Source organism: Giraffa tippelskirchi, chromosome 3 (assembly GCF_054371585.1).
Source record: "Giraffa tippelskirchi isolate mGirTip1 chromosome 3, T2T-mGirTip1v1.2.pri, whole genome shotgun sequence".
Lineage (NCBI taxonomy): Eukaryota > Metazoa > Chordata > Mammalia > Artiodactyla > Giraffidae > Giraffa > Giraffa tippelskirchi.
This window is the reverse complement of record NC_137277.1, coordinates 126257081-126283656: the sequence shown is the minus strand read 5'-3', so window position 1 is coordinate 126283656 and position 26576 is coordinate 126257081. Positions and strand designations below refer to the sequence as shown.

The window sequence follows — 26576 nt, the reverse complement described above, 5'->3', positions numbered from 1 at the left end:
GACTAGGAGTCACCAAGCTTGCACTGAATAAAAATATATTGGCATTACAATAATCAAAGTAGAACCAACTCTGCCCTTCAGTCTTCAAGGTCTTTTCAGATCAAACAAAATACAGTCCCAGACACATTTCTCTCAAACAATGCAATCCCATGGGAATGGGAGTAAAAAGTCCTAATGCATTTTCAATTTACAAACCAACTTTTCCTATATTTAGATCAGTCAATTTATATCTGAGTACAAAAATTCAAGAGGGTGTGACATCTCTCTTCCCTAGCACAATTTTGTTTTTCAAAGAAACTTGTTCTCAAGAATTCTGACCTATCTCTCAGAAATAGGTTCTTCAGTTGGTATATTTCCAGCTACATCAATATTTCTCTATTTCCATACTTGCAGACAGTCCAATACATTGTTTTGCTTTTTAAAAGGTCTGTCTAGTACATGTGCAACAAAATCAAGCAAAAATACTGGTGTCCAATATTGGAAAAATTGTCATTAATGCGTCTAATAATAATCTTTCCAGGGCACTTAAAATCAAAATCATACATTAATCCCTTTAAGACTATAAAATCTGAGTTTGTTTTATGCTTATCTATTAATATTTGTTTTGATTCAATTTATAATAACTTCCTGATATCTGGGTATGTTATTTGTCTTCAATATATTTTAATGTGAATTAGACTCTTTTTTGTAGGTAGAGAGTCACCTAAGGACACAGGAGGGTCAGGGCCAGGAAATATCACAAGGCTTTGAAAATGTCCTGGAATAAGCACAAAACATCAGAGGAAGATGTGGTGCTTAAAAACAAGGCTGAAAAAAAGAAGATGATCTGCATTTTTTTTAAAATGTATTTTATTTCTCCACATTGTTGGTCAGGAAGGGCCCAAGTACTAGTCAAAAGAGAGAGAGTTTCTTAAAGTGTATAACATTATATCTCAGAATTAGAGTTTTGGAGTGTGGTTCATGATGATCAGTTAGTTCAGGCCTTTGGCAATTTCCTCCTGGAAACTAGAGTAATTTCTGAGGTCCTACCAAAATGTAATTTCTGAAGTCCTACCAAAAGGCAGTCCTTCATTTCCTAAGAAACAAGTAATTTGCCTGGAAATCTAACATGTAGTAATTGAAAAGGCAGATTTTTTTGCATGGAATCTTGTGAAAGTCAATTCTATGAGCACCTCTAATGTTTTTCTAGTTGTAACTGCACCTCAAAACTCCTCATGCTCTGTTGAAATACTGGTTGAAAGGGAATCTGAAGACATAAGGGCATATGGGAGCCCTACCTCACTGAGCCACTGAACACAATTAAACAAGGAAGGAGGGACAGGAGACACTAGGTATAACAAGGAAATCCTACTGATCTACACTTCTGGGGACAGGCACTGGAAGAGGGTCATAAAAAGATGTGGAAGATGGTAAAAGGGAAATTCAGGGATTTGAAGAAGGGAGTTAGAACATAACTGGGGCAGGATTCAAACCCAGGTCAGAAGACACAGGAGATGCAGGTCAGGAAGATCCTCTGGAGTAGGAAACGGGAACCCACTCCAGTATTATTGCCTGGAAAATTCCATGGACAGTGGAGCCTGAAGGCTATAGTCTATGGGGATGCAAAAGAATTGGACATGACTGAGCAACTGCACATGCATGCACGCATACATCTTGACTCACACGCTGAGTTGCTTCACCCACACCATAGTAGCTCTATGTTTTGTGACTCAGTCACCTGAAACGAAGCACTATGAAAGAGACCCAAACCATTCAGGACAAGCACAGTGGGGAGGGCTTTCCAGAAATGTTTAAAAGCCTAAAAAACAAATGCCTATCAAACAGACTAACAAAACAAGTGCTGATGAAGAAAGTGGGCATTAAGAAGACAGAGGGCAAGGAAATAGAGATTAAACACATCTGGAGATTGAAGAACCAGCTTTATAAAAGACTTCTGCATGATATTAGCAAGAATCTTGAGACCTCACCTTGAATCGATAGAGATTTGCAAAAATAGGCAGAGGTGACATATCCAACTGACCATCATTATTATAATACTATTAATATTTCTTGTTACTCCTTTCTTTTTATGGGATATTACATGGAATGACCTGAGAAATATGGATGCATGGTTGTCACAACAGGACTGTGGGACATGATTGATGAAAGGACATGAACAGTCACAGTTAAAGATGCAAATATTCTTCATAAACTGGCATATGTAAACTGATGGAGATAATTACTTTGACAGAACACAGCACGCTCCCAGATGAGGGCACAAGTGCCCCAGGTGGGCAAGTCTCCTGTGAGGTGCAGGCTCTGGACCACACACAGTGTGACTATTTCACCAAGTGCACGGAGCTCACAACTGCCTCTCATGGTGTTGGTGGGGTGTGGAGGGGAAGGGATTCTTTATACTCTCCTATCCAATCCCCATATTCATTTTTCCATTTTTGTCTTCATCTGGAGATTCCTGTTCAGTATGCTTATTCGCCACATGTAAGGAATTGCTATAAAGGCACCCCAGTGTTCACTTGACCAGATGAATCCAAGATCTTTTTCAAATGTCCAGAATCTCTTAAGAGGTCCAAGAATCAGGCTTGTTTTAGGCTCATTCCTTCAAACGATGTGATATACACGTTCATTCTAAATAGTAAAGCCTAGGTTTCCAAACCTGGCTAGTCTGAAAATGGTGACTTCTGGGAAACATTCTGTTTGAAGATATCATTAGAAGTTTCATCCAATTTCACTCTGATTGCTTTCAGGCCTTGGCTGATTTTTAATGTCCCCAGCTGATCTAAGCAAGCTGGCAAGTGGAGGCCTAATTACAGCATCTACTTTTGACCACGATAAAGGATGCAGCAGCAGCCAGAGCTAATAAAGGAGCCCTAGACCATGGTTCCCAGGATGTTCGGGTTATGAGGACCTTTATTTAACACTTTAAAGAAACTCTTCAGAGTGATGATGGCAAACATATATAATAAAAATAGTAACTGAATTACTTGCCATACACTTGCAATTAATACAACATTGTAAATTAACTTAACCTCGATTATAAAAAACTGGTTTTAAAAAAGTGTATGATGATGGCAATGCCTATAAATTAAGAGTATGATTGCACAAGTTTCTATTAAAACACAAGTCTAAAAGAGGCAATCTGATAGGAAGTGCAGGGTTGGGAGTGAAATAGGAGATTGGTCTTGAAAACTCGTTAGCCTCTCAAGGTCCATTTAATGTGACTTTGGTAGAAGCAGGGGTGGGGAGGACCTGATGGAGATCTACTAGCACTATTTGCATGATTAATATAAGGATTAATTAGAAGATAAAGATTTTACACAGCAGAATAACTGACAAAGGGAAAATCAATGAATACTATCCTCATTATTAAGTTGGACTAAATAAAATTACTGGAATTTATACTCTTTTTGACTGTTAAAAATAACAATTCCATATGGCTTCGATGGAAATAATTTAATATTAAAGTCCTAATTTTAAAATTGAAATCCCAATATAACATAATCAGTCTACATCTCCCAAATTATTCAGATTCCTTTTAAGAAAGAAAAACTGAGAGAGGAATTGCTGGCAAGATAGTGATTATTTTTTCTTTCATACTGATTTTTTTTTTATTTTAATGAAAATTCAAAAGGCTTTACCTCAGGTCACTCATTTTTCTGAGTAATAATATGATAAAAAGTGTGGAAGCAGGTGGGAGTTTTGATAGAAAACTCCCAGGAGGAAGTCAGATGAGGGGTTCTGATGCCTTGTGCTATCATTATAACAGGCTGTCCAACTTGTAGAGCACACACTATTTCAGTGACTTTAATTATGACCTGAAACTCTACCGATCAGATGTTAACGTGGCTCATAGACTCTATTCAGTACTTAAAAAGTCACAGAGTCTCTGCCTGTTGGTAATGAATGGCTCCACATTTCCCTCCCTCAGAGGCCATCTTATAAACAAGATCTAGTCATATGGGGCGTAAAAATAATTAATGGACCTGACTGAGCTATTAATACTGTGTTACTAACCAGTTGAGATATCAATCTAATTTGCTAATTTCACATTCATGCTTTATCTAATAGCTAAAGTGATGAATAAATCACTTTGACTTTCATATGTTTACACTTTATGTTTTTAAATTTCATGGGTGTGTATGCTTTTTTTTCTGTAAGTTTTCACAGAGAACTTTCTAAATGGAAGAACATATAGGTAAGATTTCCCAAGCAATAACCACTCACCTCTAAAGTTTCACCCAGCAGTCATAACATTTGCCACCTCCTGAGTCAAAATACTCAGGATATCACATAAGCATATGAGAACCAAGACAGAGAAATACAAGCCTGGGTATTTTATTAGGATCCCAGAATCACAGAGAATCCAGGTTTGCCTAAATGCCTCCATGATCATTACTATTGGTCAATAAAAACCATTAGCTCAAGCATTATAGTTCTCGGGTGACAGAGGAAACCAGCGGAAAAAGAGAAAAAAAAATGTTAGCTTAAAATTAGATTTGGTAAGGGTTTTCTTGTGTAGTTCATGTTTATTTTTTTGTTGTTGCTTTTTGTTTAGCTGAAAGAGGATAAAGGAAGAGAATTTTTCTGCCTGAACTTTTCTCCAACTCCATGCTGGACTTGATCTCTGGGTCAGATCTGGGGAATCCCTGGACACTATTTCTTTGTCGCTCAGTGTCTGATACAAGAAAAGAACGTTGAGCTGAGAACTAAGAACACAGATGTGGGACAGTGATTGTAGCTGTTAAATTTATTTAGATCTGATTCAGCTTGACATATGACACAAACCAAACAAACAAAACATCCATGTCATTTTCAGTTCTGGTTCAGCTTCTGACATGAGACTGGGAAATCAAGAGAGAAAAAAACCTGAAAAAGTAGAAGCACACTTTAACCAGGCTAACTCTGACCAGAAACCATAAAGACAAAGCAGTGAAAATTTTGGTGCCTTTGAAGGCAAAAGGAGATGCATTGAGAATGGTCTTAAGAGAATATGGGGCTTGCATTAATGGAACCAGTTCTGAATCTTTCATATAAATGAAGTCATACAAGATGCTGTGTTTTTTTCCTGGCTTCTTTGACAGTAGGATTCAGGAGGCTAGGTCAGCAGTAAGTAAACTAAACCCAAGGACCAAATCAGGTCACACACATTTGAGACTTTTTGTTTTTTTCAGCTCAACTGAGATATAATTGACAAAACTGTAAAATATTTTAAGTTTGCAACATCATGATTTGATATACTTATGCATTGTGAAAGGATTTCTACCATTAAGTTAATTAAAATGTTTATCACTGAAAACATTTACCCCCCTTTTATTAAATGAGAACACTAAATTCAACTCTCTTATCAAATTTCAGTTACACAGCACAATATTATTGGCTATAGTCTCCAAATCATATATTAGATTCTCAGACTTTATTCATCTTATAACTGAAAGCTGGTACCCATCAATAACCTGCAAATTTATTGAAACCGTTTATTAGTTCGAACAGTACATTTTTGTTGGGGTCTTTAAGGTTTCTATATATAATATCATGCCATTTCTAAACAGAGATTATTTTACTTCTTCCTTTCTGATTTAGACGACTTTTATTTCTTTTTCTTGCCTAATTGCTCTGGCTAGGATTTCCAGTACTATGTTGAATAAAAGTGGTGAGAATGAGCATCTTTGTCTTGTTTCTGATCTTAGAGAAAAAGCTTTCTCCTTTTCACTATTGAGTATGGTACTAGCTATAGGCTTGTCAGATATGGCATTTATTATGTTGAGGTACATATATTCCTTCTACACTTAGTTTATTGAGCACTTTTACCACTAAAAGATGTTGACTTTTGTCAAACTTTTTCTGCATCTATTGAGATGATCACATGATTTTCACCCTTCATTTTGTTAATGTGGTATATCACATATCGATTTGTGGATGCTGAACCAACCTTACATCACATTCCTAGAATAAATCCCACTTAAGTGCACTGTAACAGTCCTTTAATGTACTTTTAAATTTGTTTTGCTAACATTTTGTTGAGGACTTCTGCATCTATATTTATCTAGGATACTGGACTGGAGCTTTCCTTTCTTGTTATTTCCTTGCCTGGTTTTGGTATCAGGGTAATGCTGGTTTCATAAAATGAATTAGGAAGTATCGTTCTTATGTATTTTGGGGAAGACTTTGGGAAGAATTTGTATTAATTCTTTAAATGTTTGGTAGAATTCAGCATTAAATTCATCTGGTTGTGGAATTTTCTTTGTTGGCAGGTTGTTGATTACTCATTCCATCTCCGTAAAAGTAATTGGTCTGTTCAGATTATATATTTCTTCATGATTTAGTCTTAGTAAATTTTGTTTCTAGAAATTTATCCATTTATTCTAGGCTATTTAATTGGTTGGTTCATCACTGTTTGTAGTAGTTTCTGATGACCTTTAGTACATCTGTGTTATCAGTTCTAATGTTTCCTCTTTTGTTTCTGATTTTATTTGAGTCCTTTCTCATTTTTTTCTTGCTGCTGTGTGGTGATGGAGTGACTTTGAGGAGATACCCCGTGTCTAAGGGCAAAGGAGAAGCCCCAACAAGGTGGTAGGAGGGGTGAAATTGTGTTTAGAATCAAACCTCATACCCACCAGAGACACCCAAATGGTTCAAACAAACCCTGTGCACACCAGGACTGAGAGACCCCACAGAGACTGGCACAGAACTGTGTTTGAGTGTCTCCTGTGGAGGTATGGGTCAGCAGTGGACTGCCACAGGGGCAGGAGCTTTGGGTGCAGCAGACCTGGATATGGCATAAGCCCTCTTGGAAGAGGTCACCATTAACCCCACCATAGAGCCACCAGAACTTACACAGGACTGGGGAAACAGACTCTTGGAGGGCACAAACAGAACTTTGTGCACACCAGGACCCAGGAGAAGGGAGAAGTGACCCCACAAGAGACTGACTCAGACTTGCCTATGAGTGTCCAGGAGTCTGTGGTGGAAGCGTGGGTTGGCGGTGGCCTGATGCAGGGTTGGGGGCACTGAGTGTAGCAGTGCATGCATGGGACCTTCTGAAGGATGTCACCATTATCTTTATTACCTCCACCATAGTTTAGCCCCAGGTAAATAACAGGGAGGGAACAGAGCCCCACTCATCAACAGAAAATTGGATTAAAGATTTACTGAGCATGGGTGCGCCCATCAGAATAAGACCCAGTTTCCCCTTCAGTCAGTTCCTCCCATCAGGAAGCTTCCCTAAGCCTCTTATCCTTCTCTACCAGAGGGCAGACAGACTGAAAATCACAATCAGAGAAAACTGACTCTTGAGACTCCCTTGGACTTCAAGGAGATCCAACCCGTCCATCCTAAAGGAAATAAGTGCTGAATATTCATTGGAAGGACTGATGTTGAAGCTGAAACTTCAATACTTTGCCACATGGTGCAAAGAGCTGACTCATTTGAAAAGACCCTGGTGCTGGGAAAGATTGAAGGTGGAAGGAGAAGGGGAGGACAGAGGTTGAGATGGTTGGATGGTACACTGACTGGATGGACATGACTTTGAACAAGCTCCAGGAGTTGGTGATGGACAGAGAGGCCTGGTGTGCTGCATCCATGGGGTCACAAAGAGTTAGACACGACTGAGCGACTGAACTGAACTAATCTGATCACATGGACCACAGCCTTCTTTAACTCAATGAAACTATGAGCCATGATATATAGTGCCACTCAAGACGGAAGGGTCATGGTGGAGAGTTCTGACAAAACGTGCTCCACTAAAGGAGGAAATGGCAAACCACTTCAGTATTCTTGCCTTAAGAACCCCATGAACAGTATGAAAAGGCAAAAGGATAGGACACTGAAGGATGAACTCCCCACATTACTAGGTGCCCAATATGCTACTGGAGATCAGTGGAGAAGTAACTCCAGAAAGAAGGAAGAGAAGGAGCCAAAGCAAAAGCAACACCCAGCTGTGGATGTGACTGATGATGGAAGTAAAGTCTGATGCTGTAATGAGCAATATTGCATAGGAACCTGGAATGTCAGGTCCATGAATCAAGGCAAAGTGGAAGTGGTCAAACAAGAGATGGCAAGAGTGGATGTCAACATTTTAGGAAACAGCAAACTAAAATGGACTGGAAAAAGTGAATTTGACTCAGATGATCTTATATCTACTACTGTGGGCAGAATCCTTTAGAAGAAATGGACTAGCCATCACAGTCAACAAAAGAGTCTGAAAAGCAGTACTTGGATGCAATGCCAAAAAGAACAGAATGATCTCTGTTTATTTCCAAGGAAAACCTTTCAATATCACAGTAATCCAAGTCTATGCCCTGACCAGTAATGCTGAAAAAGTTGAAGTTGAATAGTTCTATGCAGGCCTACAAGACCTTCTAGAACTAACACCCAAAAAAGATGTTCTTTTTATTATAGGAGACTGGAATGCAAAAGTAGGAAGTCATGAAATACCTGGAATTACAGGCAAATTTGGCTTTGGAGTACAGAATTAAGCAGGGCAAAGGCTAATAGAGTTTTGCCAAGACAAAGCGCTGGTCATAGCAAACACCCTCTTCCAACAACACAAGAGAAGACTCTACACATGGACATCACCAGATGGTCAACACCAAAATCAGACTGATTATATTCTTTGCAGCCAAAGATGGAGAAGCTCTATACAGTCAGCAAAAACAAGATCGGGAGCTGACTGTGGCTCAGATTGTGAACTCCTTATTGTCAAATTCAGACTTAAACTGAAGAAAGTGGAGAAAACCACTAGACCATTCAGGTATGACATAAATCAAATCCCTTACAATTATACAGTGGAAGTGACACATAGATTCAAGGGATTATATCTGACAGAGTACTTGAAGAACTAAGGATGGAGATTCATGACTTTGTACAAGAGGCAGGGATCAAGATCATTCCCAAGAAAAAGAAATGAAAAAAACAAAATGGATGTCTGAGGAGGCCTTACAAATATCTCTGAAAAGAAGAGAAGCAAAAAGCAAAGGAGAGAAGAAAAGATATACCCATCTGAATGCAGAGTTCCAAAGAATAGCAAGGAGAGATAAGAAAGCCTTCCTCAGTGATCAGTGCAAAGAAATAGAGGAAAACAACAGATTGGGAAAGGGTAGAGATCTCTTCAAGAAAATTAGAGATACCAAGGGAACATTTCATGCAAAGATAGGCACAATAAAGGACAGAAATGGTATGGACCTAAGAGAAGCAGAAGATATTAAGAAGAGGTGGCAAGAATACACAGAAGAACAGTACAAAAAAGATCTTTATGACCCAGATATCATGATGGTGTGATCACTCACCTAGAGCCAGACATCCTGGAACGTGAAGTCAAGTGGGCCTTAGGAAGCATCACTATGAACAAAGCTAGTGGAGGTGATGCAATTCCAGTTGAGCTATTTCAAATCTTAGAAGATGATGATGTGAAAGTGCTGCACTCAATATGCCAGCAAATCTGGAAAACTCAGCAGTGGCCACAGGACTGGAAAAAGTCAGTTTTCATTCCAATCCCAAAGAAAGGCAATGCCAAAGAATGCTCAAACTACTACACAGTTGCACTCATCTCACACACTAGCAAAGTAATGCTCAAAATTCTCCAAGCCAGGTTTCAACAGTACGCGAGCCATGAACTTCCAGATGTTCAAGCTGGTTTTAAAAAGGCAGAGGAACCAGAGATCAAATTGCCAACATCTGCTGGATCATCAAAAAAGCAATAAAGTTCCAGAAAATCATCTACTTCTGCTTTACTGACTATGCCAAAGCCTTTGACTGTGTGGATCACAACAAACTGTGGAAAATTCTGAAAGAGATGGGCATACCAGACCACCTAATGTGCCTCCTGAGAAATCTGTACGCAGGTCAGGAAGCAACAGTTAGAACTGGACATGGAACAACAGACTGGTTCCAAATTGGGAAAGGAGTACGTCAATGCTATATATTGTCACCCTGCTTATTTAACATATATGCAGAGTATATCACAAGAAACGCTGGTCTGAAGCGCAAGCTGGAATCAAGATTGCCAGGAGAAATACCGATAATCTCAGATACACAGATGACACAACCCTTCTGGCAGAAAGCAAAGGAGAACTAAAGAGCCTGTTGATGAAAGTGAAAGAGGAGTGAAAAAGTTGGCTTAAAACTCAACACTCAGAAAACTAATATCATGGCATCGGGTCCCATCACTTCATGGCAAATAGATGGAGAAACAGTGGAAGCAGTGATAGACCCTTTTGGGGGGCTCCAAAATCACTGTAGATGCTGCCTGCAGCCATGAAATTAAAAGACACTTACTCCTTTGAAGAAAAGTTATGGCCAACCTAGACAGCATATTAAAAAGCGGAAACATTACTTTGCCAACAAAGGTCCAGTCTAGTCAAAGTTATGGTTTTTCCAGTGGTCATGTATGGATGTGAGAGTTGGAGTATAAAGAAAGCTGACCGCCAAAGAATTGATGCTTTTGAACTGTGGTGTTGGAGAAGATTCTTGTGAGTCCCTTGGACTGCAAGGAGATCCAACCAGTTCAATCCTAAAGGAAATCAGTCCTGAATATTCATTGGAAGGACTGATGTTGAAGCTGAAACTTTAATACTTTGGCCACCTGATACAAAGAGCTGACTCATTGGAAAAGACTCTGATGCTGGGAAAGATTGAAGACAGGAGGAGAAGGGAGCCACAGAGGATGAGATGGTTGTATGGCATCAATGACTCAATGGACATGAGTCTGAGAAAACTCCAGGAAATGGCGAAGGACAGGGAATCCTGGTGTGCTGCAGTCCATGGGGCCACAAAGAGTCGTACGTGACTGGGTGACTGAACAATAGTATATGTGGCCCAAACATTTCACTCTCCAGGGAGAGGCTGGGATTTAGTGGTTCCCTCTTGATTTTATAGGGCTGGGATGGGATGGAGTTGTTCTCAGCCTTTCTTACCTGTCTTGATGTGGATATTTTCTCATTCTCCAGATGTACAGGAGACATTCATGTCATTTCTGGATTTCCTTCAGAAGGAATTGCTTCATGCATAGCTGTACATTCAGCGCATCCATAAAATGAGGAAATTTCAGGATTCATCTGTGTCACTTTCTTGGTCCCTCCCCTCATACCCATTTGTTTGCATGTCATCTATGGCTGCTTTTATTCAACAACAGCTGACTTGAATTAGGTATTGCAACAGAGAACATATGGACCACAAAGCTGAAAATATTTATTATCTGCCCAATTACAGACAAAATTTTCTGATCTCTGAACTATAGTAACTCAAGAGAAAGGGTAGAATATCACAACAAAAGCAGGAAATTATGAATAAGCATAATATATTAACAGGCAGAAAGAACATCAATCTGCTGTAAGCAAGATACCCTGAAAGTAAGGAGTCAGGGAAGGAAAGACTCATGTTGGAAAGTCCAAATTATACATATAAATAGTCTTGATTACTAGATCAAAGAGTTTCCACTTCTTTCTGCAGGTAGAAAAAAAGCCATTTGAAGGGTCTTTCACTAATATTAAATATTACGAGAATGTTATTTTAATTTAGCAGCTACATAAGATAAACTAAACAGCGGAGGAGCTTCCCAGGAGGGTAAAGAATCCACCTACAATGCAGGAGATGCAGGCAGACATGAGTTTGATTCCCAGGTTGGGAAGAACCCCTGGAGGAGGGCATGGCAATTCACTCCAGCATTCTTGCCTGGAGAACCCCTTGGACAAAGCAGCCTGGTGGCCTACAGTCCATGGGGTTGCAAAAAGTCAGACATGACTGAAGCAACTAAGCACATATACACAAACAACAAATACCCAGAAAAAAATACCTTTAGAATGCATGATAGAGAAGACTGGAAATGGACAACTCAGGTAAAAACTAGGATCCCATTATATCTCATTCCAGCTCAAAGACTGCCTCTTCTCCATAAAATGATGGGTCAATATTATTTCCCAGAGTGAACTATTTAGATTTTTGCACTTGAAGCATTTTTTCCTTTCCCTTTGTTATTTTTTCTACTCCCCCACCCTTAACTTATTGAGTATAGTTCTGCCAGCCTGCGTCCATTCTTAAAGCTTCAGAAGGAGGCATCTGTTGTTGAAGCTGGATTTGTTGCTCAGCAGCACCTGAAAGTTAATAAAGGGAACTTATCCCCAAATAATAACTGTTACTATCTTCCTAATGTCTCTGAAGCATTATTAAATGTGGCACTTATAGCCCCTTATATGCAATTTACCTCTGTAAAAGGTCATCTGCAAGTACCATACTTAAAAATATGCCACAAGGAGCTGTGAGATCACGTGCCATACCATTCATTACCCAGCATAAGGCTTACATCAAACCATCCCATTTTAAATTTATCTGCTCTCTCTTTAAAATGGCAATGAAATCTTCTCTTGTACATGCTCATTTACGGCAGAACATATCTTGTCTTTCTCAGGGTTCTAAACGTTTTGAGCATTCCCTAGAAGCACTTAGGAGTGCTAACAAGTCAAATGCTGAGGCAAGTAAGATTTTCCACAAAAGATCCCTTACTGCTCTTTTCCATGACCTAAAAGATACCGTGAGTCTTCATGCTTCCCCTAGACCATCCATAACCCTCTACTCTAACTACATTTTAGCTTTCTTTTCTCAATAGTATCTTACGCTCTTGATATTACCCAATTTCTCTTCCTCTGCAAATAGGGACATATCAAGGAAGTTCCAGGTTACACCCTCCATATTAGTTAACGTGGGCTGCTTTTACAAAATATTATAGACAGTTTAACAGCAGAAATTTATTTCTCACGGTTCTGGAGGCTGGGAAGTCCAAAGTCAAGATTTCATTCTTGATGACAGTTCTCTCTCTGGCCTAATCAGCTATGCTCTCAATGTCTCCTCACATAGTGGAGAGGAAGGAAGGTTCAGGTCTCTCTTATTCTTACAAGGACACTAATCCCATCCTAAGGCCCCACCTCATTCAAACCCAGTTATCTCCCAATGGCCCCATCTTCAAATACCATCATATTGAGGATTAGGGCTTCAACATATGGATTTAAGGGGGACACACACACATTAAGCCCATAACATTCTGCTTCTGGCCATCCAATATTCATATCCTCACATTCAAAATATATTAATTCTATCGCAAAAGCCCAAACTTCTTAACTCATATCAATTTTAAAGTCCAAAGTCTCATCTAAATATCATCTAGATTAATTATGGGAAAGAGTCAAAGTACAATTCATCTGAGATAAAATTTGCTGTGAACCTGTGAAACCAGAAAAGTTACCTACTTCCAAAGTACAGTGGTGGGACAGGTGTAGAACAGACATTTTCATTCTAAAAGGGAGAAATTGAAAAGAAGAAAGAGGTGATGACTACCAAGTAAGTCCAGAACCTAGCAAGACCAATACCATACAATCTTAAGCCTGGACAATAATCTTTCTCAGCTAAATGATCAGGGTTTCAGACACAGTGGAATCCCTGGTCTCATCTCTGTGGCTCTGCTGAGTGGAAATGGCTTCCCCAAAGCTCTGATCACCACTGTCCAGCTTGTTGAAACTGAAGCAATGGTCTCCCATTTGAAACTTAAGAGGCATCCCCCTGATGGTCTTTGAATTGCTGCTGAGGTTATTTGTTCCTTCTCTTAGAGAACAGGGCATATTCATGGCCAGTCAAATCTATGTCTGGCTCTGTAGGATCCAAGAAATCTGACAACCTTCCTTCATTTTGTCTCATCTCCTCTAAATTCATACTGGCACTGTTTCTGCTGGTTAGATCCATGGCTAATTAAATCCATATGGCTAATCAGATCTATGGTGGCTGATCAGATCCATGGTTCACACTCATGATAATGTCTTTTTCAAACCGTGCTCAGCCACCCTTAGTGTTCATTTTGGAACAAACTTTCTCAATTTTCACAATATGAATAAGCTGAGACTTCTCCAAGTATCTGAGTTCTGATTTCACTTTATTTAACAATTTCATTTCTCTCTTTTGGACTTTACTACAAGCAGTCAGGAGTAACCAAGCCACTCCTTCAACGCTTTGCTTAGATATCTCAGATAAAACATCCAACTTCCTCACTTACAAGGTTTACCTTCCACAAACCCAGGAACACAGCTCAACAAAGTCATTTGCCAGTTTATGAGGTGAATCTCCTTTTCTCCATTGTCCAATAACATGTTTCTCATTTACCTCTTGGCCTTCACCAGAATTGCCCTTACCATCTATATTTCCATCTTGCCTGTCACAGTTCTTCCAGACACTGCCCATTATCCAGCTCTAAGGCTGCTTTTACATTTTTAGTTATTTGTCACAGCAGCACCCTGCTTCTCAGTACCAAAATCTGCATCAGTCAGCCTGAGCTGCTCTAACACAATACCATAGAGTAGGTAGCTTAAATGACACACACTTATTTCTTACAGTTCTGGAGGCTAGAAAGTCCAATATCCAGATTCTGGCAGATTTGGTTCCTGCTAAGAACCTTCTTTCTGGTATTCAGACAACCACCTTCATGTTGTGTCCTTACAGGACTAAGAGAGAGACAGTGTGTGTACCCTGGTCTCACTTCATCTTTTTATAAGGACACTAAAGCAAGAATGAAGGTCCCACCCTAATGCCCTCATCTAAACTTAATTATCTCACAAGCTCCACCTCTAAATATCATCACATTAAGTCTTAGGGCTCCAACATATGAATGATGGGGGACACAAATATTCACACCATTAACATCTCTGTAAGAACTCCCAGCAAAGAACCCCAGACGCTCGCATCATCCACCACCAGCAAGTGGGGGCTGAACGGAGAGGAGCGGGCGGCACTGCCTAGGGTAAGGACCGGGCCCGAGTGCCCCGAGGGCAATCTGAGGGAGCTAACGTGAGATAGTAACCTAAACTGTGGGACAGCGAGAGAGAGAGAACTATCCCGCGAAAAGCCCAACTCTAAGGCACTGCCGGCCCGCTCACAGAACAAAGGACTGAGCGATACCAGAGGAGAGCTAGCCGGCTGCGGACCACCCCATCCCCCGCCGGACACAGCGGGCAGGCGGGGCCCGCCAGAGCCGGAAAGGGGCAAACTCGGCTCCAGAGAAGGCACCCCCTACCAAACTGCAAACAGGCTCCCAGTTTCTAAGCAAAGACTGCCTGAGATCCCGGAGGGTCGACAGCCGCTGGGAGGGTCGCAGCCAGAGACCAGCTCCCCAGAACCGATACAAAGCACACCGGAGCCGGGAGGGCTCGTAAACTGAGGCGGGGACCAGGGAGGTGATAAGCCGCACCGCCCCAACAGGGGACAGCGCGCTCGCCAAACTCCTGGCCGCCGGGGCAGCTCCGACCGGGAACGGCACAAGCCGTGGGCGAAACCGAGTCTGCGCCTTTGTGGAGTAACCGGGAGCCTGAACCTGAGCGGCTTAGACCTGGGAAGTGCACGCAGCTCAGGGCCTGCTCCCCGGCCGAGTAACCTGAAGCCTGAGCAGGGTAGACGGGGATAGCACACACGCCGTGAGCGGGGGCGAACCCAGTGCGGCCGAGACACTGCGAGCTTACCACACACACGCCAGATTTGCAGTGTTCCTTCCTCCCCACAGCACGATTGAACAAGCGAACCTAAAGAGATCACCTCCACCGCTTTGTTGCAGGGCGGAAATTAGATACTGAAGAGATCTCCAAACAGAAGCCAAATAAACAGAGGGAAGCGCTTTGGAAGGGACAGGCAAACAGATTAAAATCCCTGTAGTTAATACCGACTGCATTGAAAAGGACCTATAGATCTTGAAAAGTATAAGCAGGAATAAGAATCTATCTGAAACTGAGCAGATCCCACACTGCTCACAACAGCTCCAGAGAAAGTCCGGGATATATATATTTTTTTACTATTATTATTTTTTTTTTTAATTTTTTTTTAATTAAAAAAATTTTTTTTTTCTCTTCTTTCCTTTTTCTTCAAGTCCTCTATTACACCATTAAATTTCATTTTCATAACCCACTATTAACTTGCAAAAAAAAAACACCCTATTTTTGAAGCAAACTACATACATATATCTTATACCTTTTGTGTTTTCTTTTTTAATGTTTTTTTTTCCTGTTTTACTTTTTTTTACTGTTTCTTTTTTTACTGTTTTACTGTTTTTTTTTCTTTTTACACTGTTTCCTTTTTTCTTTTTTTTTTATATTGTAAGTTTTATAAGAGTCTAACCTCTACTCTAGATTTTTAATCTTTGTTTTACATATTTGATATCAATTTTGTACATTTAAGAACCCAATCTTTAGGACCCATTTTTACTCAGGAGTGTGATCACTGGCCTGATCACTCTCTCCCCCTATTGATGCTCTTTCTTCTCCCCTAGGGAACCTCTATCTCCCACCCTCCTCCTTCTCTTTTCAACCCAATTCTGTGAATCTCTGAGGGTGTTCTGGGTACCGGAGAACACTTCAGGAAGAGAATACTGCCCAGATCTCTCTCTCCCCTCTTGATTCCTCCCTTTCTACTCATGCTCACCTCTATTACCTTCCTCCTCCCTCTCTATGTATCTCTGTGAACCACTCTGAGGGTTCCAAACTGTGGAAAGCACAGAGGGAAGTGCTTACTGGCTAGATTGCTCTCTTCACATTTGAATTCCCCTCTACCCCTCCTGGTCACCCCAAACCCCCCCCTCCACCTCATCTCTCCATGTAACTCAGTGAACCTTTCTGGGTATCCCTCACTGTGGAGAATCTTTTCACCATTAACCTAAAAGTTTTATTATTGAGGCTGTATGGAAGGAGAAGTCTAGGCTACTGCAAGAATAAAACTGAAAGCCAGGGGAAACATTAATTAATAAGAGACCATCCAATAGCCTGCATATATACACTGAAACCAAGCTCCACCCAAGAGCCAATAAGTTCCAGAGCAAGACATACCACGCAAATTCTCCAGCAACGCAGGAACATAGACCTGAGCATCAATATACAAGCTGCCAAGAGGCACACCAAATCCATAGACATCTCAAAAATTAATACTGGTCACTCCATTGCACTCTAAAGAGAAGAAATCCAGCTCCACCCACCAGAACACCGACACAAACTCCCCCAACCAGGAAGCCTTGACAAGCCACCTGGCCAACCGCAACCGCAGTAAGAAACCTCCACAATAAAGAGGAACTTCATACTACCAGAATACAGAAGCGCCACGCCTAACACAGCAATCTAAACAAGATGAAAAGGCAGAGAAATACTCAGCAAGCAAAGGAAAATGAGAAATGTCCACAAAGCCAAACAAAAGAGGAGGAGATAGGGAATCTATCTAAAAAAGAATTTAGAATAATGATAATAAAAATGATCCAAAATCTTGAAAGCAAAATGGAGTTACAGATAAATAGCCTGGAGACAAAGATTGAGAAGATGCAAGAAATGTTTATCAAGGACTTAGAAGAAATAAAAAGGAGTCAATATAGAATGAATAATGAAATAAAGGAGATAAAAGACACTCTGGAGGGAACCAACAGTAGAATAACGGAGGCAGAAGATAGGATAAGTGAGGTAGAAGATAGAATGATGGAAATAAACGAAGCGGAGAGGAAAAAAGAAAAAAGAATCAAAAGAAATGAGGAAAACCTCCGGGACCACTGGGACAATATGAAACGCCCCAACATTCGAATCATAGGAGTCCCAGAAGAAGAAGATAAAAGGAAAGGCCATGAAAAAATACTCGAGGAGATAATAGTTGAAAATTTTCCTAAAATGAGGAAAGAAATAGTCACAGAAGTCCAAGAAACCCAGAGAGTTCCAAACAGGATAAACCCAAGGCGAAACACCCCAAGACACATATTAATCAAATTAACAAAGATCAAACACAAAGAACAAATATTAAAAGCAGCAAGGGAAAAACAACAAATAACACACAAGGGGATCCCCATAAGGATAACAGCTGATCTTTCAATAGAAACCCTTCAGGCTAGAAGGGAATGGCAGGACATACTTAAAGTAATGAAAGAGAATAATCTACAACCCAGATTACTGTACCCAGCAAGGATCTCATTCAGATATGAAGGAGAATTCAAAAGCTTTACAGACAAGCAAGAGCTGAGGGAATTCAGCACCACCAAACCAGCTCTCCAGCAAATGCTAAAGGATCTTCTCTAAACAGGAAACACAGAAAGGATGTTTCAACACGAACTCAAAACAACAAAGTAAATGGCAACGGGATCATACTTATCAATAATTACCTTAAATGTAAATGGGTTGAATGCCCCAACCAAAAGACAAAGGCTTGCTGAATGGATACAAAAACAAGACCCCTATATATGCTGTCTACAAGAGACCCACCTCAAAACTAGGGACACTCACAGGCTGAAAGTGATGGGATGGAAAAACATATTTTATGCAAACGGAGACCAAAAGAAAGCAGGAGTCGCAATACTCATTTCAGATAAAATAGACTTTAAAATAAAGGCTGTGAAAAGGGACAAAGAAGGACACTACATAATGATCAAAGGTTCAATCCAAGAAGAAGACGTAACAATCATAAATATATATGCACCCAACATAGGAGCACCACAATATATAAGGCAAACACTAACAAGCATGAAAGGGGAAATTAACAATAACACAATAATAGTGGGAGACTTTAATACTCCACTCACGCATATGGATAGATCAACTAAACAGAAAATTAACAAGGAAACACAAACTTTAAATGATACAATAGACAAATTAGATTTAATTGATATTTACAGGACTTTCCACCGCAAAACAATCAATTTTACCTTTTTCTCAAGTGCACATGGAACTTTCTCCAGGATAGATCACATCCTGGGCCATAAATCTAGCCTTGGTAAATTCAAAAAAATTGAAATCATCCCAGCCATCTTCTCTGACCACAATGCAGCAAGATTAGACCTCAATTACAGGAAAAAAAAACTATTAAAAATTCCAACATATGGAGGCTAAACAACACGCTTCTGAATAACCAACAAATCACAGAAGAAATCAAAAAAGAAATCAAATTATGCATAGAAATGAATGAAAATGAAAACACAACAACCCAAAACCTATGGGACACTGTAAAAGCAATACTAAGGGGAAGGTTCATAGCAATACAGGCGTACCTCAAGAAACAAGAAAAAAATCAAATAAATCAACTAACTCTACACCTAAAGCAACTAGAGAAGGAAGAAATGAAAAACCCCAGGGTTAGTAGAAGGAAAGAAATCTTAAAAATTAGGGCAGAAATAAATGCAAAAGAAACAAAAGAGACCATAGCAAAAATCAACAAAACTAAAAGCTGGTTTTTTGAGAAGATAAACAAAATTGACAAGCCATTAGCCAGACTCATCAAGAAACAACGGGAGAATAATCAGATCAACAAAATTAGAAATGAAAATGGAGAGATCACAACAGACTCCACAGAAATACAAAGGATCATAAGAGACTACTACCAACAGCTATATGCCAATAAAATGGACAACTTGGAAGAAATGGACAAATTCTTAGAAAAGTATAACTTTCCAAAACTGAACCAGGAAGAAATAGAAGATCTTAACAGACCCATCACAAGCACGGAAATCGAAACTGTAATCAGAAATCTTCCAGCAAACAAAAGCCCAGGACCAGACAGCTTCACAGCGGAATTCTACCAAAAATTTAGAGAAGAGCTAACACCTATCCTACTCAAACTCTTCCAGAAAATTGCAGAAGATGGTAAACTTCCAAACTCATTCTATGAGGCCACCATCACCCTAATTCCAAAACCAGACAAAGATGTCACAAAAAAGGAAAACTACAGGCCAATATCACTGATGAACATAGATGCAAAAATCCTTAATAAAATTCTAGCAAACAGAATCCAACATCATATTAAAAAGATCATACATCATGACCAAGTGGGCTTTATCCCAGGAATGCAAGGTTTTTTTAACATCCGCAAATCAATCAATGTAATACACCACATTAACAAATTGAAAGAAAAAAACCATATGGTTATCTCAATAGATGCAGAAAAAGCCTTTGACAAAATTCAGCATCCATTTATGATAAAAACCCTCCAGAAAGCAGGAATAGAAGGAACATATCTCAACATAATAAAAGCTATATATGACAAACCCACAGCAAACATTATCCTCAATGGTGAAAAATTGAAAGCATTTCCCCTAAAGTCAGGAACAAGGCAAGGATGCCCACTCTCACCACTACTATTCAACATAGTTTTGGAAGTTTTGGCCACAGCAATCAGAGCTGAAAAAGAAATAAAAGGAATCCAGATAGGAAAAGAAGAAGTAAAACTCTCACTGTTTGCAGATGACATGATCCTCTACATAGAAAACCCTAAAGACTCTACTAGAAAATTACTAGACTTGATCAATGAATATAGTAAAGTTGCAGGATATAAAATTAACACACAGAAATCCCTTGCATTCCTATACTCCAATAATGAGAAAACAGAAAGAGAAATTAAGGAAACAATACCATTCACCATTGCAACAAAAAGAATAAAATACTTAGGAATATATCTACCTAAAGAAACAAAAGACTTATATATAGAAAACTATAAAACACTGATGAAAGAAATCAAAGAGGACACAAACAGATGGAGAAATATACCGTGTTCATGGATTGGAAGAATTAATATAGTGAAAATGAGTATACTACACAAAGCAATCTATAGATTCAATGCAATCCCTATCAAGCTACCAATGGTATTTTTCACAGAATTAGAACAAATCATCTCACAATTTGTATGGAAATATAAGAAACCTTGAATAGCCAAAGCAATCTTGAGAAAGAAGAATGGAACTGGAGGAATCAACCTGCCTGACTTCAGGCTCTACTACAAAGCCACAGTCATCAAGACAGTATGGTACTTGCACAAAGATAGAATATAGATCAATGGAACAAAATAGAAAGCCCAGAGATAAACCCACGCACCTATGGACACCTTATCTTCGACAAAGGAGGCAAGAATATACAATGGAGAAAAGACAATCTCTTTAACAAGTGGTGCTGGGAAAACTGGTCAACCACTTGTAAAAGAATGAAACTAGAACACTTCCTAACACCATACACAAAAATAAACTCAAAATGGATTAAAGATCTAAACGTAAGACCAGAAACTATAAAACTCCTAGAGGAAAACATAGGCAAAACACTCTCCGACATAAATCACAGCAGGATCCTCCATGACCCACCTCCCAGAATATTGGAAATAAAAGCAAAAATAAACAAATGGGACCTAATTAAAATTAAAAGCTTTTGCACAACAAAGGAAACTATAAGCAAGGTGAAAAGACAGCCTTCAGAATGGGAGAAAATAATAGCAAATGAAGCAACAGACAAACAATTAATCTCAAAAATATACAAGCAACTTCTGCAGCTGAATTCCAGAAAAATAAACGACCCAATCAAAAAATGGGCCAAAGAACTAAACAGACATTTCTCCAAAGAAGACATACAGATGGCTAACAAACACATGAAAAGATGCTCAACATCACTCATTATTAGAGAAATGCAAATCAAAACCTCATTGAGGTATCATTTCACACCAGTCAGAATGGCTGCTATCCAAAAGTCTACAAGCAATAAATGCTGGAGAAGGTGTGGAGAAAAGGGAACCCTCTTACACTGTTGGTGGGAATGCAAACTAGTACAACCACTATGGAGAACAGTGTGGAGATTCCTTAAAAAACTGGGAATAGAACTGCCATATGACCCAGCAATCCCACTGCTGGGCATATACACCAAGGAAACCAGAATTGAAAGAGACACATGTACCCCAATGTTCATCGCAGCACTGTTTACAATAGCCAGGACATGGAAGCAACCTAGATGTCCATCAGCAGACGAATGGATAAGGAAGCTGTGGTACATATACACAATGGAATATTACTCAGCCATTAAAAAAAATACATTTGAATCGGTTCTACTGAGATGGATGAAACTGGAGCCCATTATACAGAGTGAAGTAAGCCAGAAAGAAAAACAACAATACAGTATACTAATGCATATATATGGAATTTGAAAGATGGTAACGATAACCCTATATGCGAGTCAGAATAAGAGACACAGATGCATGGAACAATTTTATGGACTCTGAGGGAGAAGGTGAGGGTGGGACGTTCTGGGAGAATAGCATTGAAACATGTATATTATCGTATGGAAACAGAACACCATTCCATGTTCGATGCATGAGACAAGGGCTCAGGGCTGGGGCAATGGGATGACCCAGAGGGATGGGATGGGGAGGGAGGTGGGTGGGGGGTCCAGGAAGGGGAACACATGTAAACCCATGGCTGATTCATGTCAATGTATGGCAAAAACTATTACAATATTGTAAAGTAATTAGCCCCCAACTAAAATAAATAAATTTATTAAAAAAAAAATCTCTGTAAATTTAAAGGATAAAAAGATATGGAACTACAAAGACAATGAGGACAGGAGAAGGTGCAACAGCAAAATATTTTGAAATCTGGAAAACAAACTGATGAAAGACAACAAAATTTTAAGCTTAGAATGAAGAAAGTAAGGAATCAACCTAATTTATACTAGGTAATCCTCAAAGGGCCTAGGAACTAGTAATACCAGTTATCTATGAAATTGAAAGTGAGATAGGAGGGCACAAAAAAATGAGGAAGATTTGATAAAATCAACTCAAAATACAATCACATATATTTCTAGATCTCATCCCCAACTTTGGTTTGTGATTGTCCCTCCACAAACCAAGTAGAAATTTAAAGATTATTTTTACTATGAAAAGGATAAAAGAGTATGCTGGTTAATTTTTGTGTCAACTTGGCTAAACTATGGTACCCAGGTTTTCAGTTAAATATCCTTTTAGAGAAGACTCTTAGAAATCCCTTGGACTGCAAGGAGATCAAACCAGTCAATCCTAAAAGAAATCAACCCTGAAATGGAAAGACTGATGCTGAAGTGACAATACTTTGGCCACCTGATGAGAAGAAACTACTCATTAGAAAAGACCCTGATGTTAGGAAAGATTGAAGGCAGGAGGAGAAGGGGATGACAGAGGACAAGATGGTTGGATGGCATCACCAACTCAATGGACATGATTTTCAGCAAACTCTGGGAGATACTGAAGGACAGGGAAGCCTGGCATGCTGCAGTCCATGGGGTTGCAAAGAGTTAGACACAACTGAGCAACTAAACAACAAGACCCATCTAGATGCTGCTATGAAGATATTTTTAGATATGATTAATATTTAAGTCAGTACTGAAACTGCCAGACTTGGACCTCATCTTAGTGCTGAAAAGCAACAACCAGCCTTCTACCCCCTAGGCAGAAATCAGAAGATTCTTCTCTGAAGAATATGACTAGACCCACAGCCACCAAAAAAATATATAAATAAATAAAGTTACCAATCTTTGGGAATTCTCTTGCAAGAAGCCCATCAGTTTAGGTCAGTTCAGTTGCTCAGTCATGTCCGACTCTTCACGACCCCAGGGACTACAAAACACCAGGCCTCCCTGTCGAGTTGGTGATGCCATCCAAACATTTCATCTTCTGTCATTCCCTTTTCCTCCTACCTTCAATCTTTCCCAGCATCAGGGTCTTTTCAAATGAGTCAGCTCTTCGCATGAGGTGGCCAAAGTATTGGACTGGTTGGATCTCTTTGCAGTCCAAGGGAATCTCAAGAGTTTTCTCCAACACCACAGTTCAAAAGCATCAATTCTTTGGCGGTCAGCTTTCTTTATACTCCAACTCTCACATCCATACATGACTACTGGAAAAACCATAACTTTGATGAGGCAGAACTTTGTTGGTAAAGTAATGTCTCTGCTTTTTAATATGCTGTCTAGGTGGGTCATAACTTTCCTTCCAAGGAGTGTCTTTTAATTTCATGGCTGAAGGCACCATCTGCAGTGATTTTTAAGCCCCCCAAAATAAAATCTGTCACTGTTTCCACTGTTTTCCCATCTATTTGCCATAAAGTGATGGGACCGGATGCCATGATTAGTTTGCTGAATGTTGAGTTTTAAGCCAAATTTTCACTCTCCTCTTTCACTTTCAGCAAGAGGCTCTTTAGTTCTTCTTCACTTTCTGCCATAAAGGTGGTGTCATATCTGAGGTTATTGATATTTCCCCCAGCAATCTTGATCCCAGCTTATGTTTCATCCAGCCCAGCATTTCTCATGATGTACTCTGCATATAAGTTATATAAGCAGGATGACAATATACAGCCTTGACGTACTCCTTTTCCTATTTGGAAACAGTCTGTAGTTCCATGTCCAGTTCTAACTGTTGCTTCCTGACCTGAATACAGATTTCTCAGGAGGCACATCAGGTGGTCTGGCATTCTCATCTCTTTCAGAATTTTCCAGTTTGTGGTGATCCACACAAAGGCTTTGGCATAGTCAATAAAGCATAAATAGATGTTTTTCTGGAACTCTCTTGCTTTTTCTATGATCCAAAGGATGTTGGCAATTTGATCTCTATTCCTCTGCCTTTTCTAAAACCAGCTTGAACATCTGGAAGTTCACGGTTCACGTATTGCTGAAGCCTGGCTTGGAGAATTTTGAGCATTACTTTACTAGCGTGTGAGATGAGTGCAATTGTGTGGTAGTTTGAGCATTCTTTGGCATTGCCTTTCTTTGGGATTGGAATGAAAACTGACCTTTTCCAGTCCTGTGGCCACTGCTGAGTTTTCCAGATTTGCTGGCATATTGAGTGTAGCACTGTCACATCATCATCTTCTAGGGTTTGAAATAGCTCAACTGGAATTGCATCACCTCCACTAGCTTTGTTCATAGTGATGCTTCCTAAGGCCCACTCAACTTCACATTCCAGGATATCTGGCTCTTAGGTGAGTGATCATACCATTGTGATTATCTAGGTCATAAAGATCTTTTTAGTACAGTTCTTCTGTATATTCTCACCACCTCTTCTTAATATCTTCTGCTTCTCTTAGGTGCATACCATTTCTGCCCTTTATTGTGCCCATCTTTGCATGAAATGTTCCCTTGGTATCTCTAATTTTCTTGAAGAGATCTCTAGTGTTTCCCATTCTGTTGTTTTCCTCTATTTCTTTGTATTGATTGCTGAGGAAGGCTTTCTTATCTCTCCTTGCTATTCTTTGGAACTCTGCATTCAAATGGGTATATCTTTCCTTTTCTCCTTTGCTTTTCACTTCTCTTCTTTTCACAGCTATTTGTAAGGCCTCCTCAGATAACCATTTTGCTTTTTTGCATTTCTTTTTCTTGGGAATGGCCTTGATCCCTGCCTCTTGTACAATGTCATGAACCTCCATCCATAGTTCATCAGGCACTGTGTCTATCAGATCTAGTCCCTTAAATCTATTTCTCACTTCCACTGTATAGTCATAAGGGATTTGATTTAGGTCATACCTGAATGGTCTAGTGTTTTTCTCCACTTTCTTCAATTTCAGTATGAATCTGGCAATAAGGAGTTCATGATCAGAGCCACAGTCAGCTCCCGGTCTTGTTTTTGCTGACTGTGTAGAGCTTCTCCATCTTTGGCTGCAATAAATATAGTCAATCTGATTTCGGTGTTGGCCATCTGGTGATGTCCATGTGTAGAGTCTTCTCTTGTGTTGTTGGAAAATGGTGTTTGCTATGACCAGTGCATTCTCTTGGCAGAACTCTATGAGCCTTTGCCCTGCTTCATTCTGTACTCCAAGGCCAAATTTGCCTGTTACTCCAGGTGTTTCTTGACTTCCTACTTTTGCATTCCAGTCCCCTTTAATGAAAAGGACATCTTTTTTCGGTGTTCATTCTAAAAGGTCTTATAGGTCTTCATAGAACCGTTCAACTTCAGCTTCTTCAGTGTTACTGAAGCTCATCAGGACTGCCGTATAATGAAGCTCCAAGAGGAGCTTAACTATACTCTCAGAGCTTCCGATAGATTTTTAGACCCTAATTGTCAGTCATGAGCAGACAACTCTGGATTGCTTAAAAACTAAAGAAAGACTCTAATATAAATAATAAAGACAACATAATTAAAATGTATATAAAGGAATTAAAGGGGATGGAGAAGAAACTTGTTGAAATAAAAAAAACTTAAAATGATATTTTAAAATTATTAAGGATTAATATTAGTAAATATTCCATCAGTGATTTAAGAACATTATATTCTAAGAAAGAAAATCCATAGAACTAATTAAAGCAACTCATAAATTAAAGGGCTTCCCCAGTGGCTCAACAGTAAGAATCCATCTGCAAAGCAGGAGTCAAAGGAGACTCCAGTTCGTTCCCTGGATCAGGAAATTCCCCTGGAGGAGGGCATGGCAACCCACTCCAGTATTTCTGCCTGGAGAATCCCATGGACAGAGGAGCCTGGTGAGTTCATAGGTCACAAAAAGTCGGACATAACTGAAGCAACTTAGTGCACATAAATTAAAGTCATGCTAAGAATCAAAAGTTTTAGAGAAAGACAAAATATACATTTGAAGATTAAATACATAAATTAAAAGCAGGTTAAGAATCAAAAGTTTTAGAAAAAGATAAAATATATACTTGAAGAAATCTCTAGGAAATAGAGCACAAACAGATGAAAATTTTAAAGTAAAGATAAGAAAACTGAAGGCTTAACCCAGAAGAACAAATTGAAATTAAAAGAGTTCCTGGAAGAGAAAAGAGAGGAAAAGGAAAGGAAGAATCATGAATAAACTAGGGCGTGAAAACTCCTCAAAA

At 39.5% G+C, this 26576-nt stretch overlaps 1 long non-coding RNA gene across 2 annotated transcripts in view; it reads right to left on the bottom strand.

Moving 5' to 3' along the window:
• LOC145541809 (uncharacterized) overlaps positions 1–26576 on the bottom strand; it is a 474179-nt gene that overhangs the window by 140473 nt on the left and 307130 nt on the right. Inside the window, exon 2 of one of the 2 annotated variants that reach the window (XR_014079306.1) lies at positions 13233–13278. The exons of the other annotated variant lie outside the window; for it this stretch is intronic. This is a non-coding gene — a long non-coding RNA (uncharacterized LOC145541809). The remainder of the gene's footprint in view (positions 1–13232; positions 13279–26576) is intronic. 2 annotated transcript variants of the gene reach the window in all.